Below are 14,518 nucleotides of genomic sequence, written 5' to 3'. Positions count from 1 at the left end.
TCCCTTCCCTCCTTTCCTTCCTTCTTCCTTCCTCCCTTCCTTCCTCTCTCCCTTCCCTCCTTTCCTTCCTTCTTCTCTCCTTTCCTTCCTTCTTTTCTACTTTTTTAAAATTTGATGTCATAGGTTCAGTTAGTTTGACATATGAACAGGAAGTATGCATTAATATATAAAAAGGGGGGAAACAAAGGAAGAAAGTATAATATTGTATAATTTGAGTAATGTTACAGTAGGTGACATGACAATTTAAGTGTTATAAATTAAATTGAATCATGTTTGGTTTCTCCTCTCTGAGCACAAACTGTTGAGCCCCAGCCCCCAGGCCCAGCCCTCGACCCCAGCCCCCAGCCCCCAGCCCCAGCCCCCACCCCAACCCCAGCCCCAGCCCCAGCCCCCAGCCCCAGCCCCCAGCCCCCAGCCCCAACCCCAGTCCCAGCCCCAAGCCCCAACCCCAACCCCCAGGCCCAGCCCTAGCCCCAGTCCCAGTCCCAGCTCCAGCCCCCAGCCCTCGACCCCAACCCCAGCCCTGAGCACAAACTGTTGAGCCCCAGCCCCCAGGCCCAGCTCCAGCCCCAGCCCCCAGCCCCAACCCCAACCCCAGCCCCAGCTCCAGCCCCAGCCCCAGTCCCAGCTCCAGCCCCAGCCCCCAGCCCCAACCCCAACCCCAGCCCCAGTCCCAGCCCCAGCCCCAGCCCCAGCCCCAGCCCCAGCCACAGCCCCAGCCCCCAGCCCCAGCCCCAGTCCCAGCTCCAGCCCCAGCCCCCAGCCCCAGCCCCAGCCCCAGCCACAGCCCCAGCTCCCAGCTCCAGCCCCAGCCCCCAGCCCCAACCCCAACCCCAGCCCCAGCTCCAGCCCCAGCCCCAGTCCCAGCTCCAGCCCCAGCCCCCAGCCCCAACCCCAACCCCAGCCCCAGTCCCAGCCCCAGCCCCAGCCCCAGCCCCAGCCCCAGCCACAGCCCCAGCCCCCAGCCCCAGCCCCAGTCCCAGCTCCAGCCCCAGCCCCCAGCCCCAGCCCCAGCCCCAGCCACAGCCCCAGCTCCCAGCTCCAGCCCCAGCCCCAGCCCCAGCCCCAGCCCCAGCCACAGCCCCCAGCCCCAGCCTGTTGTGTTGTGTCTGACCTGCAGGACTGATCATTAGCAGAATCAGGTGGCCGAGCCGAGCCGAGCAGACAGCAGCCAGCCAGCCGGGCGAGCGGGCGGGGGGGGGCGGGCGGGCAGGCGATGTTCTGCTGAGTTCTGTTCCCTTCCTGTCTGACCTCGTTGGCCTGATCATTATAAAACCGGAGGAGGTCTCACTCTGAGGCAAAGCTCCGTTTGCTCCCAATCCGCACACAGAAGGGCAGAGCTGTAGCTAGTAAGGTTACGCACAGTTTAGGCACGTGCACGCTAATATACGAAGCTTCTCAGGATTTTACATATTTCAACTTCAGGCTTTTAATTTGAAATAGAAAAATATGCACAAACACAACTCTTAGTCCCTTCCTTCAAGGTTAAAGGTAACTTTATTAATACTTAGGAAAGGATATTTATTAGTATCCTTTGCTTCTTTCTTCCTTCCCTCCCTTCCTTTCCTTCTTTCTTCCTTCCTTCCTCTCTCCCTTCTTTCCTCCCTCCATTCCCTCCTTTCCTCCCTTCTTCCTTCCTTTCCTTCCTTCTTCCTTCCTTTCTTTCCTCCCTCCCTTCTCTCCTTTCCTTCCTCCTTTCTTCTTTCCTCCGTCCTTCCTCCCTCCCTTCCTTCTTTCCTTTCCCTTCCTCCCTCCTTTCCCTCCTTTCCTTCTTCCTTCCCTTCCTTCCTCCCTCCTTCCTTTCCTTCTTTCTTCTTTTCCTTCCTTCCCTCCTTTCTCCCTCCCTCCCTCCCTCCTACCTTCCTTCCTTTCTTCCTTTCCTTCCTCCCTTCCTTTCCTCCCTCCCTCCCTTCCATCCTTCCTTCCTTCCTCCCTCCCTTCCTTCTTCCTTGACTTGAGGACAACAGGAGGGTTAAAATTACTAAATTATACTTAAAATTATTATTATATTAAAGTATTTCCCCCCTTTTATATATATATATATATATATAAATGCATACTTCCTGTTCATATCTCAAACTAACTGAACACAATAAAAGTTGTTAGTAGGATTTAATTAGAGGAAGGTGAGCAGACGTTGGGAGCACACAGGGACAGACAGTCAGCAGTTTAATATGAAGCTGCCAAACTTTTCAGAACATTGTGACCTGCTGATAAAACATTAAAATCATCTCTAAAATATAAAAGTGAGTCAATGTAAAAAAAAGCTTGGATGAGTTGGATCTGAATATTTAAGCTAAAGTCTGTTAACATAATTAACTTCACAGCCTCCTTGTGATTCTTACTGTGCTCTACTTTTCTTTTTTGTTGTTATGGTTTTATTTATTTTTTATTATTGTACTATGATCCTGCAGGGATTAGGTTTTATCCCCTCGTAAACTTGCGGTTGGAACAACAATAAAAAGGACTCGAGTCGTAAGCTCATACACGGCTGGACTGTGGATGAAATGCTAGAGGTTACAGTTACAGTGTAATTTCATTAGTCAGTCAGTCAGGGACACACTTACAGCTCTGAGCCCTACAGTCCAACTTGAATCTGCGGTAACCATGGTGATAAATCCACTGTTAGTATAATTGACAACCATTGTCTTCTGCCAATGTGGAGTTGAAGTACAGTAACAGTACTTAAAGCAAAAGTAAAAGTTTAACCCTCCTGTTGTCCTCGAGTCAAGGAAGGAAGGGAGGAAGGAAAGATGGAAGGAAGGAAGGAAGGAAGGAAGGAAAGGAGGAAGGAAAGATGGAAGGAAGGAAGAAGGAAAGGAGGAAGAAGGAAGGAGGGAGGGAGAAAGGAAGGGAGGAAAGAAGGACAAAGGAGGGAAGGAGGGAAGGAAAGAAGGAGGGAGGGAGAAAGGGAGGAAAGAGAGAAGGAGGGAGGAAGGAAGGAAAGCAGGAATAAGGGAAGCAGGAATAAGGGAAGCAGGAATAAGGAAGGAAGGAGTAAGGAGGGAGGAAAAGAGGAAGGAAGGAAGGGAGGAAGAAGGAAGGTAGGAGGAAGGGAGGAAGCAAGGTAGGAGGGAGAGAGAAAGGAAAGAGGAAGGAAAGAAGGACAGGAAAGGAAGGAAGGGAGGAAGAAAGGAAAAGAACACAGTGTTCCAGAAAGTGGGCCGGCTTGCACCCCTCGGTGGGCCGGTTTTGGTCCACAGGCCTCATGTTTGATCCCCCTGGTCTATGGCATTATTGATGAAAGTTATATAGTGAAATAAGGAGGGAGGGAGGAAGGGAGGAAAGAGAGAAGGAGGGAGGGAGGAAGGAAGGAAGGAAAGAGAGAAGGAGGGAGGGAGGAAGGAAGGAAGGAAAGAAGGACAAAGGGAGGGAGGAAGGGAGGAAAGGAGGGAGGGAGGAAGGAAAGGAGGGAGGGAGGGAGAAAGGAGAGAGGGAGGAAGGGAGGAAAGAGAGAAGGAGGGAGGAAGGAAGGAAGGGAGGAAGAAGGAAGGAAGGAAAGGAGGGAGAAAGGAAAAGAGGAAAGAAGGACCAAGGGAGGGAGGGAGGAAGAAGGAAGGAAGGAAAGGAGGGAGAAAGGAAAAGAAGAAAGAACGACAGAGGAAAGGAAGGAATGAAGGGAGGGAGGGAGGAAGGAAGGAAGGGAGGAACCTAGAACTAAGAACCTCCCAAGAACCTGAACAGTTGTGTGTGAGTTGACATAGAGGGAGTTGATGTTTGGGTTCACATCGGGTGGTCGTATGTCTCATAAAGGCCAAAAAAACACACACACACACACACACACACACACACACACACACACACACACACACACACACACACACACACATATCCAGCCAGTCAGGGTTTCCATCATCTGGAAAAGCTTGTGTGTGTAGAACAGAGAAGGTTTACGTCACAGCCGACCTTCAGGCAACCAGCTGAAGCCTCCTATCTGCCCACATGGCCTCCTCCCACATGCAGCATGCTCTCTTCTGTTGTTAAGAGCATCCTCCTACACTGACCAGTTCATAACCGTATATTCATTATGCTAATTAGCGCTTATGCTAATAGGAGCTATAAGGTTGCAGTTCATTCACATTGACAAAGATGATGAGCTCCGGAAACACTATTGTATTCATTTTTCAATTATACTGTAGTTATTGTTCTGCACTCATCAGCTTCATAAGGACAAATATGAATCACTGAAAATAGATAAAAGGTATTCATTCAGCGTGCACGTGTACTAATGGGAATGCTAATGTACAGTAATGTGCAATGTTTTATGTATTTATTCATTTATCAGACAGGAAGAGGAAGACACACACACACTCTGGTTTACTATTTTATTCTGATGTATGTTGATCCATTAATCCTCCTGTTGTCCTCAAGTCAAAGAAGGAAGGGAGGAAGGAAGGAAGGAAAGGAGGAGGGGGGAAGAAGGAAGGAAGGGAAGGAGGGAGGGAGGAAGGAAGGGAGGAAAAATGAAGGAAAATGGAGGGAAGGGAAGAAAAAGGAAGGAAAGGAAGGAAGAAGGAGGGAAGGGAGGATGGAAAGGAGGGAAGAAATGAGGGAAGAAGGAAGGAAAGGAAAGGAGGGAGGGAGGAACGAAGGAGGGAAGGAAGTAAGGATTGAAGGAAGGAAAGGAGGGAAGGGAGGAAGAAGGAAAGAAAGGAGGGAAGGGAGGAAGGAAGGAAAGAAGGAAAGAAAGAGAGAAGGAAGGAAGGAAAGAAGGAAGGAAAGGAGGGAAGGGAGAAAGGAAAGGAGGGAAGGGAGGAAGGAAAGGAGGGAGGAAAGAAGGAACAGTCAAAACAGACGGGCTTCAAATGTGTGTCTCACTGGGGGGTCGTATGTCTCATAAAGGCCAAAAAAAACACAAACACACCACACACACACACACACACACACACACACACACACACACACACACACACACACACACACACACACACACACACACCACAGGACATTTTTAACAAACTGTTCCAACAAAACAAGTTGACGTCAAGCAAAGATGTGTAGTGAAAGAATGTGATCGCTTGTTTCAGTTACCACGAATCACAATCAAGTAATTCTCTTTCTCTCTCTCTCTCTCTCTCTCTCTCTCTCTCTCTCTCTCTCTCTCTCTCTCTCTCTCTCTCTCTCTCTCTCTCTCTCTCCCTCTCCCTCTCTCCCTCTCTCTCTCTCTCTCTCTCTCATATTCATCAGGTTTCTTCTCCAGTGTTTGGAGGATCTAGACGCCAGTCTTCGGAAGCTCAACTCTCGCCTTTTTGTCATCAGGGGCCAACCAGCCAACGTGTTCCCTCGGCTCTTTAAGGTCAGCATCGTCCGTTTTTTGATTATATCATTTTAAAAAGACGACGTCATCCGCTGCTTGTTCCAACCAGGTGGGGAGTTCTGGTCCTCTGAAATGAGGCCAACCAGGAAGTAACTTAGAGCTGCATTCTATCAAAAGGCCACCAGGGGGCGACCGTCTCTATACAAGTCAATGGAGAATTCACCAACTTCTCACTTGATTTCTAACCTCAGTAAACGTTTTCAAAATGTGTTTATGGTCTCAATCGCTAGTTTAAAGCCTTCTTCAATGCAGTATGATGTTCATTTGGGACATTTTGGCCTCCCTGATTTTATATGTGACGATAAAGCAGGGTATGCATTAGGGCGTGGCTACGTCCTGATTGACAGGTTGATTGACCAATGTCCTCGAGATCCAGCTCTCGCAACCATAGCAACCTCCCCGCTCCGCCCATGGCTCCGCCTCATGCCCATATAAGTAGAATCCGTGTTTTTATTTTTCCCAGCATGCACCTGAAATTTTCAAGATGGCGCTGCCTAGATTGGAAACTATTGGCTTCTGAGCAGCAGTCCACAAACCAATGGGTGACGTCACGGATGTTACGTCCATTTCTTTTATACAGTCTGTGGTTCCAGCGCCTCCAACATGAGGATTTGCTGCTTTTGGTTGTTTTACATCATCGTGTATCGGTAGTTTTCATCTTGGCCTTCTTTCTGTTTCTCTGTCTCAGGAATGGAAGATCTCTCGGCTGACCTTTGAGTACGACTCGGAGCCTTTCGGCAAAGAGAGAGATGCTGCCATCAAGAAGCTCGCCATGGAGGCAGGAGTAGAAGTCATCGTTAAGACATCGCACACACTCTACGACCTCGACAAGTAAGAACCTAACCCTAACCCTCCTGTCATCCTCCCGGGTCAAATTGACACCACCTCTTTTGACTGTTCCTTCCTTCTTTCCTTCCTTCCTTCCTCCTAACTCCTTTCCTTCCCTTCTTCCTTCCTTCCTCTTTCTTTAAGTTTTCCTTCCTTCTTCCCTTCCTCCCCTCTTTCTTTGCTCCCTCCTTCCTTCCATCCTTCCATCCTTCCGTCCTCCCTCCTTACTCCTTTCTTTCCTTCCCTCCTTCCTTCCTTCCGTCCTCCCTTCTTACTGCTTTCCTTCCTTCCTCCCGTCCTTCTCTCCTAAATTCCTTCCTCTTTTCGTCCTTACTCCTTTCCTTCCTTCCTTCCTTCCTTCCTTCCTTCCTTCCTCCCTTCCTTCTCTCCTAAAGTCCTTCCTCTTTTTGTCCTTACTCCTTTCCCTCCTAACTTTTTTCCTTCCCTTCTTCCTTCCCTCCTTCCTTCTCTCCTTACTTCCTTCCTCCTGTCCTTCCTCCTGTCCTTCTCTCCTTACTTCCTTCCTCCTGTCCTTCCTCCTGTCCTTCCTTGACCTGAGGACAACAGGAGGGTTAACAGAAGGTCTCAATATTATTTTATATGAAGATATTTGGATTTTCTTGGTAACTGCTGCTCGTCTTAAAGCATTAGAAGGTTTTCCTTTGCACATTTTTCTGAATGATCAAGCAGCTTCATACATCAAATATAATCCCAGTATCCAAATATCCATTTATTATTTTCTTTCTCCTCACATGTCCTCGTAAAACAGCCTAACCAGATGTCATCACAGAGCCATCTGTCTTTACAGGCTGCACACTTGTTGCATCTCCAGCTCTCTGATGTCTTCTCCTTTTGCTTCTGCTCAAAACATAAAATTCTGATGTTTTCTTTTTCATTTTAAAATCTTACAAAAGTTCTGGTGTCAAATTTTAAAAGTTAACCCTTAAACAGGCCTTACTAATTATGTCATTTGCACCTAAAGTAAGGAAGGAAGGAAGGAAGGAAGGAAGAAAAGGAGGGAAGAAGGAAGGGAAGCAAGGGAGGAAGAAGGAAGGAAAGATAGGATGGAGGAAGGAATGGAGGGAAGAAGGATGGAGGAAGGAATGGAGGGAAGAAGGAAGGGAAGGAAGGGAGGAAGAAGGAAGGAAATGAGGGAGGGAGGAAGGAAGGGAGGGAGGAAGGAAGGGAGGGAGGGAGGAAGAAAGAAAGGAAGGACAGATGAAGGAAGGAAGAAAGGACAGAAGGAGGGAACATTTACCCTAACAGCTGAACTTAGATCTGAGGAAGGAAGGAAGGAAGGATAGATGAAGGAAGGAAGGAAGGACAGAGGAAGGACAGATGAAGGAAGGAAGGAAGGGAGGAAGGAAGGAAGGACAGAGGAAGGACCCGGGAGGACAACAGGAAGGTTAAAGAGTCTGTATCTCCTGGTGCACGTTGTCTGTTTAAGGGTTAATTGTACATGAATCCAGCTTTGATAAAGAAGCAGTAGAGTATTACCTGACATCAGTCCTTCTGCAGTCAGTGGCGCCATCTAGTGGCCATGTGGAGAAAGACAGGAAGACTAAATCATCTACACACTCAGCCATGATACACTACGCTATAAAACAGTTTGTGTTTTTAATTTATTTATGATTTTGTAATTAAAAAAACTAATTTCAGGATTATTGATTGACCATTTGAAAAGCATTTTGATCCATCAGAGCTTCTTTGAAACTTAAACAAATGCGTGTTTTCTAATAAAAATAGTAATAAAGTAATCTTCTTTTTAACTTTTTTTTAAATTGATTCTTTTTATTGTTTTTTAAGAACAACAACTTTCTCTTCACAAACATCAGGACACCAAAAAGACAAACCAATAAATTTGAGGAGGGAAAAAAAGACAAAGAAAAATTTTAAATAGGATAAAAATAAATAAATTAATTAAAAAGTGAGTGAATATGGAAACGAAATAAATCATTAGAAACAAAACATTAAAAACACAAACATCACAAAGAGGCAGGTATAATATCGAAGTGAAGGCCAATTAACAATAATATTCATCTTCATTATGACAGTGAAATTCTGCATGGAGGTTAAATGTTAAGTTGTGTCTCCGTCTCTTCACAGGATCATAGAGCTGAACGGGTCTCAGCCTCCTCTCACCTACAAGCGTTTCCAGACTCTGATCAGTCGGCTGGATCCGCCCGAGATGCCCGTGGAGACGCTGTCGGACTCTCTGATGGGTCGCTGCGTCACGCCCGTCGGTGACGACCACGGAGACAAGTACGGCGTCCCGTCACTGGAAGAGCTTGGTGAGAGAATAAACACACACACACACACACACACACACACACACACACACACCAGACCGTTTTTTACAAGTATGTAGTTTAAAGGGAGAAAAAAAAGGTTTCCATCAGTCAGTAATCTGTCAGAGTTTAACCCTCCTGTTGTGCTCCCGGGTCAAATTGACCCATCTGTTTTGACTCTTCCTTCCTTCCTTCCTTCCTTTCTTCCTCCTTTCCCTCCTTTCCTTCCTTCCTCCTTCCTCCCTCTTTTCCATCCTTCTCTCCTTCTCTCCTTTCCTTCCTTCCTTCCTTCCTTCCTTCCTCCTTTCCTCCCTTTTCCTTCCGTCCCTCCTCCCTTCCTTCCCTCTTTCCTTCCTCCCTCCTTTCCTTCCTTCCTCCCTCCTTTCCTTCCTTCCTACTTCGCTCCCTCCTTTCCTCCCTCCTTCCTTCCTCCTTTCCTCCCTTTTTCTTCTTCTTTCCTTCCTTCCCTCTTTCCTTCCTCCCTCCTTTCCTTCCTTCCTACTTCTCTCCCTCCTTTCCTTCCTTCTTCCTTCCCTCCTTCCTTCCTTCCTACTCGAGCACAACAGGAGGGTTAAAGAAAAAAGGCCCGAATACAGATTTAATAACATTAGAGCAGGAGGGTCAAACTTATTTTCATTCAAGGGTCTCATACAGATTTGATCTGATGTGGGTTGGATCATTAAGAAAAGGGAAGAAAGGAAGGAGGGAAGGAGGAAGGATGGAAGGAAGGAAGATAAGAGAGGAATCAAAGATGGAAGAAAGGGAGAGAGAGAGGGAGGGAGGGAGGAAGAAAAGGAGTAAGGAAGGAAAAAGGAAGAAAGGAAAAGAAGACAGGAGACAGAAATGGGAGGGAGGGAGGGAGGAAGGAAGGAAGGAAGGAAGAAGCACAGAAGATAAGAGAGGAAGCAAAGATGGAAGAAAGGGAGGGAGGGAGGAAGAAAAGGAGTAAGGAAGGAAAAAGGGAAGGAAGGAAGGAAGGAAAGGAGTAAGGAAGGAAAGAAGGAAGAACAGAAGGAAGAAAGGGAGGAAGGACAGAATTTACACTCTAAGCCAGAGGTGTCAAACTCATTTTCATTCAAGGGCCACATACAGACCAATTTGAACTCATGTAGGAAGGAAGGAAGGAAGGAAGGAAGGAACAAAGAAAGGAAATGAGGAAGGTAGGGAGGAAGGACAGAAGGTAGAAAGGGAGTAAGGACAGATGGAAGGAAGACAGGAAGGAAGGAAGGAAGGAAAAAGGAAGGTAGAAAGGGAGGAAAAACAGATGGAAGGAAGGAAGGAACAAAGAAAGGAAATAAGGGAGGAAGGACAGATGGAAGGTAGGAAAAGAACACAGGAAGGAAAAAAGGGCCGGATTGCTCCCCTCAACGGGCCGGTTCTGGCCCACGGGCCGCATGTTTGACTCCCCTACTCTAAGCTTATTACCTCTCTTTAAAACACCTTAAATCAAGCGTCTCTATTTAAAGGTAAATCTCATCTAAACCTGACTATTGGATTAATTAGTCGACACCTTCCTCTCCTCCTCTTCTGATCTTTCCATCCAGATGTCTTCCTTCCATTCAACCATCTGCTGCTCACACCTGTGCAAAAGATAAATTTAAAGATATATATATATTTAAAGGTGTTAACACGCTCTAATACGGTCAGTGCAGATGTCTGGTTTCTCTTCTTGGGACAGGTTTATTCCACACAGGCTGTCGCGTGTCTCTTAAAATAAAGCAGGTAACATGTTTAACCCTCTTAGGTCCACATGTCTGGTTTCCATTCACAGATGGTGTCACATGGTGGTTCATTCATAATTCTTTAACAGTCCTGTCCTCCATCTGCTGCTCTCACCTGTACTCAGAGTCCCTAGTTAACCTTTTTTTTAGGCTCACCGGTTAATAAAAGACCCAGAACAACCTCCAGCTGACAAAGAGATATTTTTAAATATACTGTAAGGCTTAGTGTTTAATTAATGTAATGAAGGTTTTTATTAAAGTGAGTAGAAGTGACATATATGCATAATGTCTCCACATTGCATTTAGTGTTGTTTGAAATGACCATGGCTCAGCTAGTGTTGCCTTTTAATAATCGTTGATTTCCCGGGATTCCCTGGAAAATTGGCTTCTTCTCCCGGGATTTAAAATAAAATATGAATCCCTAGTGTACCGTACTCAAGCCCGGTACACTTGCACTCACACTGGCCGAATAATCCGGACTTTAGGGGGCAAGCATGCTTGGGCACAGTATAGGCATGGGATGATAACCGTGTTCAAGGTATACCGTGATTTGATAAAGCCACGATAACCGAAATCGCCACATTTTCTGTCATACCGTTCCCTAAGGTATGAGCTGTTTATTGTCTGGTCAGAAATCCCTCAGGTCGTGCAGCTGCAGTATAGAGCAGACATGTCAAACTCATACATACAGACCAATTTGATCTCATGTGGGCCAGATTATTAAAAAGATGGAGGGAAAGAAGGAAGAAAGGAAGGAAATAAGAAGGGAAGGAAGGAAAGACAGGCAAAAGGAAGGAAGGAAGGAAGAAAGGTAGGAAAGAGAGACAGTGAAGGACAGACAGACAGATGGAAGGAAGGAAGGGAGGGAGGAAGGACAGAAGGAAGGAATAAAGAAAGGAAAAAAGAAAAGTAGGGAGGAAAAAAGGAAGGCAGGAAGGACAGATGGAAGGAAGGAAGGGAGGAAGGACAGAAGGAAGGAATAAAGAAAGGAAAAAAGAAAAGTAGGGAGGAAAAAAGGAAGGCAGGAAGGACAGATGGAAGGAAGGAAAAGAACACAGGAAGGAAAGTGGGCTGGATTGCTCCCCTCAGTGGGCCGGTTCTGGCCCGCGGACCGCATGTTTGACACCCCTGGCGTAGAGTATCACGACCCCTCACACTTTCATTACAGTGTATATTCAGGTTAAACATGTCTGTCTTTATTTTTCTTCTTCTTAGGAACATTTTAGAGCTGTAATCGCAATACCGCCCATACCGTGAAACCCTGATATTTTTACTTATGGTTATCATACCGACAGAATCTCATACCGGCCATACCTAGCACAGTATGATTTGCCTAGTGTGAGTGCACCTTAACCCTCCTGTTGTGTTCGAGTCAAGGAAGGGAGGAGAGAGGGAGGGAAGGAAGGAAGGAAGAAAGGGAGATGGAGGAAGAAAGGAAGGAAGAAGGGAGGAAGGAAGGAAGGAAAGGAGGGAAGAAGGGAAGGAAGGAAAGGAGGAAAGAAGGAGGGAAGGAAGGAAGGAAGGAAGGAAATGAGGGAGGAAGGAAGGAAGGAAAGGAGGAAGGAAGGAAGGAAAGGAGGGAAGCAGGGATGGAAGGAAAGGAGGAAAGAACGAGGGAAGGAAAGAAGGAAGGAAGGAAAGGAGGGAAGAAGGGAAGTAAGGAAAGGAGGAAGGAAGGAAGGAAGGAAAGGAGGGAAGAAGGGATGGAAGGAAAGGAGGAAAGAAGGAGGGAAGGAAGGGAGGAAGGAAGGAAGGAAGGAAGAGGAAGGGAGGAAGGAAGGAAGGAAGGAAATGAGGAAGGAAGGAAGGAAGGAGGGAAAGAAAGGAGGGAAGGAAGGAAGGAAGGAAGGAAGGAAGAGTCAAAACAGATGGGTCAATTTGACCCGGGAGCACAACAGGAGGGTTAAGTCTCTGCTTGATGTTTGGTTGCAATCTGCGACTTCACCACCAGATGTCACTAAATCCCACACTGGTCCTTTTTTAAAAAGACGGCCTGTCACACATTCAACTCTTCTTTTACATTTTAAATACTGTTCAGGGTCCATTTAGACTAGGGGTGTCAAACATGAGGCCCGTGGGCCAGAACCGGCCCGCTGAGGGGTGCAATCCGGCCCACTTTCCTTCCTGTGTTCTTTTCCTTCCTTCCTTCCATCTGTCCTTCCTACCTTTCTTCCTTCTGTCCTTCCTACCTTTCTTCTCTCCTTACTTTTGCCTGTCTTTCCTTCCTTCCCTTCTTATTTCCTTCCTTCTTTCATTCATTCCTTCCTTCCTTCCTTCCTTCCTTCCATCTGTCCTTCCTCCCTCCTTTTGCCTGTCTTTCCTTCCTTCCCTTCTTCCTTCCGTCCTTCCCTCCTTCCTTCCTTCCTTCCTTTCTTTCTTCTGTCCTTTCTTTCATTTGTCCTTCCTCCTTCCTTTTGCCTGTCTTTCCTTCCTCCCTTTCCTCCCTTTTCCTTCCTTCCTTCCTTCCTTCCTTCCTTCCTTCCTTCCTTCCCTCCGGCCCACATGAGATCAAATTGTCCCAAATGTCTTTTATTTTGAAATTTGATGACTTGATTAATTTGTGTTTTTAGGCTTTGACACCGAGGGCTTGCCTACAGCTGTGTGGCCGGGAGGAGAAACCGAAGCGCTGACCAGGATAGAGCGCCACCTGGAGAGAAAAGTCAGTGCTGCACCTGCTCATATATTTACTTTACAGTGAATTATTTATAAATTGTGTAATTATTTGTATTTTAAAAGCCTCAGAAACAATATTCAGACCACTTACGGGGCACAAATTCTACTGAAATGTATAAATGTTTATGGGAATTACACATTTTTAAGATTAAATATGTTAAATCAAGGCAAAATAATATGCTTGTTCTTTGTCTATCAAGATATTTCTTTTTACCAGGCTGTTTCACTTGCTTTAATTATCTTAATATAAGGTATATATATATATATATAACATGTTATTAAGTTCTAGATTAAAATGAGAATTAGCATAACTCTCTAGGTGTTATATTAACACTGACTATTAATCCATCTCTCTCTCTCTCTCTCTCCTCTCTCTCTCTCTCTCTCTATCACTCTAACCCCTTCCTCTCTCTCTCTCTCTCTCTCTCTCTATCACTCTAACCTTTCCTCCCTCTCTCTCTCTCTCTCTCTTCTCTCTCTCTCTCTCTATCACTCTAACCCCTTCCTCTCTCTCTCTCTCTCTCTCTCTCTATCACTCTAACCCTTCCTCTCCTCTCTCTCTCTCTCTCTCTCTCATCTCTCTCTCTCTCTCTCTCTCTCTCTCTCTCTCTCCTCTCTCTCTCTCTCCTCTCTCTCTCTCTCTCTCTCTCTCTCCTCTCTCTCTCCTCCTCTCTCTCTCTCTCTTTTCCAGGCGTGGGTAGCTAATTTTGAGCGTCCCAGGATGAATGCCAACTCCCTGCTGGCCAGCTCCGACAGGCCTCAGCCCTTACCTTCGCTTCGGCTGCCTCTCCTGTCGCCTTTTCTACTTCAAGCTCACGGACCTCTACCGCAAGGTCCGTTCACAACAGACTTAATAACAAGATTCAAGACAACTTTATTAATCCCTTGAAGGACAATTCATTTGACAGCTCGCACCACAACATACTCGTACACATAAAGAACAAGATAAAAAACACAGAAGAAAGAAGAAAAGTTGGCAGCTGTGTGCAAAAGTGCAAAAGTCAGCAGGCCCTAGTCCAATAAATAGTTAATTAAGAGGAAGCCTATACAAGCTCTAAATGATAATAAATGCACCACAGTATCCAACAAACAGATACAACTGGACCTCATATTGATTTGTTCAGCAGTCGGACAGCAGAGGGGATAAAGGACTTGGAAGAATGGTTACCCATAGCAACGCCCTGAAGGCAATAATGAAAATTCACATCTTAAGATTTGCCCGGAAGTACTGAAAATGTTGTGTGACTTCATGACCTGTAGTTCCCATAAGGAGCCTACTGTAGGTCTCTTAGCTTAAGTCCAATGATCTTACACTACTCTCTTATTTGTTTATCACAGGTGAAAAAAGAACAACTCGCCTCCGCTCTCCCTCTACGGCCAGTTACTGTGGCGCGAGTTCTTCTACACCGCAGCGACCAACAACCCGCGCTTCGACAAAATGGAGGGAAACCCCATCTGCGTTCGCATCCCGTGGGACAAAAACCCCGAAGCGCTCGCCAAGTGGGCCGAGGCCAAGACGGGCTTTCCCTGGATCGACGCCATCATGACTCAGCTGAGGCAGGAGGGCTGGATCCATCACCTGGCCAGGCACGCGGTGGCCTGCTTCCTCACCAGGGGAGACCTGTGGATCAGCTGGGAGGAAGGCATGAAGGTGAGGAGTGGGGGTGAAAGATGTTATATAAAAAGGAGAG

The 14,518-nt window shown here is 46.6% G+C and overlaps 1 pseudogene; it reads left to right on the top strand.

Moving 5' to 3' along the window:
* LOC128356785 (cryptochrome-1-like) overlaps positions 1-14,518 on the top strand; it is a 41,850-nt pseudogene that overhangs the window by 12,672 nt on the left and 14,660 nt on the right.

Source organism: Scomber japonicus, chromosome 4 (assembly GCF_027409825.1).
Source record: "Scomber japonicus isolate fScoJap1 chromosome 4, fScoJap1.pri, whole genome shotgun sequence".
In the NCBI taxonomy this organism is placed as follows: Eukaryota; Metazoa; Chordata; class Actinopteri; order Scombriformes; family Scombridae; genus Scomber; species Scomber japonicus.
The sequence above is the reverse complement of the archived record's forward strand: the minus strand, read 5'-3'. Positions and strand labels throughout refer to the sequence as shown.